Raw genomic sequence first — 2,500 nt, forward strand, 5'->3', positions numbered from 1 at the left:
TCTTGGACTTACTGCTTCAGCTCTCAGAGCCTTTGTTTCTTCATCTGTTCATTGGGGGTGCCATCCTTATCACGTGTTTATCATGAAAGTTACATGGGAAACGCATGCAGAAAGCCTTTCCTTGCAGGCGATATTTGCCAAGTGCCTAAGCATTCGGCCGACTTCCATTTGTCCCCTCACCTTTAGTTCATCCTCATTAGACGGGCAAGGCGGCCAGAAGGATGGATACCTGACACGCTAAAACTTACGATTCGATGGGCTGTGTTTGATGACGTAAATGATAGCAGCTTGAACATGATAGAGATTTATTTCCCTCTCACAATATGCAAGTCCAGAGGCAGGAAGTTCTTGTTTGTGGTTTCCTGGTGTCAGAAGAGGACCCAGGCTCTTTTCCTTCCGCTCTGCAGTGCATGGCTGCATGGCTTCCGTCGTCAAGGAACTTCAAAGCACAACATAGCTGCCAGAGCGCCAGCCAATGCAGCTGCTCTCCAGCAGCAGGGACGAGAAAGGCTCCTCTCAGTTGGTTCAGCTGCTTTAAGGAGCCTTCTTGGAAAATCCCCACAACCCTTGCACTGATAGCTCATTGGCCAGATCATAGCCACACCCTCGTATTTAGGCAGAGGTGTCAAATACTGTATTTGATAAACAGCGAACAATGCCTGGTGCAAATACACGTTACTTTCCCTGGTTTGATCTTGCGGGCCAGCAATTTTATCTCCGTTCCTTTCATTTATGGTCACATGTGGGATGGCAAATAGATCTCATCTTTCAGCGTTCCGGCTTGGTGGTGGTGGCTGCTGCGGGTGCCGTGTTGATGAGATTCGGGGTCTCCTCTGGGCTGTGATTGACGGGCACTGACTGTGACTGGGGGGGGGGAAGAGCCACCACTAATTAGCCGTGACTGCCTTGGATGGCTTGGTATTTTGTTTTGTTTGTAGTATTTTATAGCTCCAGTCCTAGTCCACAGTCTCCACTGTACAGGTGAGGAACACGGAATGCTGTAATTTTACATGAACACGTAACTTCTCTGTAGCGGTTGCATTTTTGTTTCTAAAGCAAAGAAAATAGCCCACGGAAAACCCCAGTGATTCCCTGGTGTCTTCCTTAGGGCAGCTCCGGGCGCCTGCCTAGACCCGGCCAGGGCACCCAGGTTGTCTGTGACACTTGGTCTTCTTCTCTGGGTGGCATCAGAGTGACTGACAGAATCGACTTCCAGGGAGAGGAGAAAGGTTGTCCTGGTGACTCATTGTCACCTGTGGACCTGGGACCGTGGCGTGGAGCTGCGAGCCCCTCAGAGGATGTGGCCACGTCTCTTTCCACAGCACCTTCTCTGTCGTCTTTCAGGCGCAGGTGTTCGCACCTCCCTAGGTCCCCTCTTCATCATTAAAAGAAAACTCTTGCTTTAGGCTTTGGTAGCCCTGTTCGCAGTCTTTCTCACCCAGTTGTGCTCATCTAAGCAGGAAACAGTGCTGCCCCCCGTTGTTAACGTCTGTGCTCTTGGAAGGTTTGGGCTGCAGCCAAGGGCAGAGCCCAGCTTTCGAGTAAAGGGCATCGTAGCCACTGGCTTCTCTGGTGACGTGAGCCGGCGAGAGGTCTGCGTGGGAACCTTTCTTGGTTTTATAAGATCACCTCCCCTGCTTGTTGTGTGATCCTTCGTGGGTAGACCAGTAATCTCGGACAGGCAGCCCCACCCCCATCACCACCGAGATACTGGGCAGTCTGCAGACATTTTCGGTGTCACAATTGGGGATGGGGAGGCCGGGGTGGGGAGAGGGGCTTTGGGCATCTGGGTGGTGGAGGCCAGAGAGAGAAAGAGAGCTGCCGACAACCCCACAAAGCCCAGGGCAGCCCACAACAGAAATATCCAGCCCTCTTCCTTCCCCCCACAAAAAAAAACCACCCCAGAAATATCCAGCCCAGACTCCCTAGAGCTGAAGTGAAAAAGCCTAGTGGTGAGGATTCACCCAGTAAGGAACGCACTGTATGCAGGTTAGACACTTGTGCCCCCTCAGTCTTGGGGTGAATCTGTCTGTGTTCCTAACCAGCGTCTCCTGAATGGCGAGCACGTTTGTTTAGAGTCCCTGGCGCCGGAGCCGTGAATTATTTCCGAGATGGGCTCTGCCTGTCTGTTGTGACTCCCGAGTCACAGCTCGTCAGCGGGAGCGTGCCTCCAGGTCTGATTGCATCGGTGTTTTCGCTGGGATATTTTTAGCAGTTCCCCAAAGTGGTGAATCACCAGGAGGTAAACAAGTGATCATCACCTGCTCCAGTCCGGATCCTCCCACGTCGCAGGCACAGGGGGTGGAGTCGGGCGGGCTCGTTACTAGTGGGCACGCCGAGCCCAGCGGTGCCCAGGTGCCGATCATGCAGAGATGCTGCAGTGCCCTGCAGCCCCGTCCCCTAGAAACTCTCACTTAATTGTTCTGGGTAGGACCTGGGCATACAGGCGGGTTTTTGAGCTCCCGTGGCGGTTGTGTGCGCCCCCGAGGCTGAGGAGCAG

The 2,500-nt window shown here is 53.3% G+C and overlaps 1 protein-coding gene across 1 annotated transcript in view; it reads left to right on the forward strand.

Moving 5' to 3' along the window:
- The window catches only part of DOCK4 (dedicator of cytokinesis 4), a gene marked incomplete at its 3' end in the record, with an annotated part of 102,802 nt that overhangs the window by 16,262 nt on the left and 84,040 nt on the right, over window positions 1-2,500 (forward strand). The gene's annotated exons all lie outside the window — the stretch shown is intronic.

The sequence above is a fragment of the Myotis davidii genome, unplaced genomic scaffold (genome assembly GCF_000327345.1).
Source record: "Myotis davidii unplaced genomic scaffold, ASM32734v1 scaffold573, whole genome shotgun sequence".
Lineage (NCBI taxonomy): Eukaryota > Metazoa > Chordata > Mammalia > Chiroptera > Vespertilionidae > Myotis > Myotis davidii.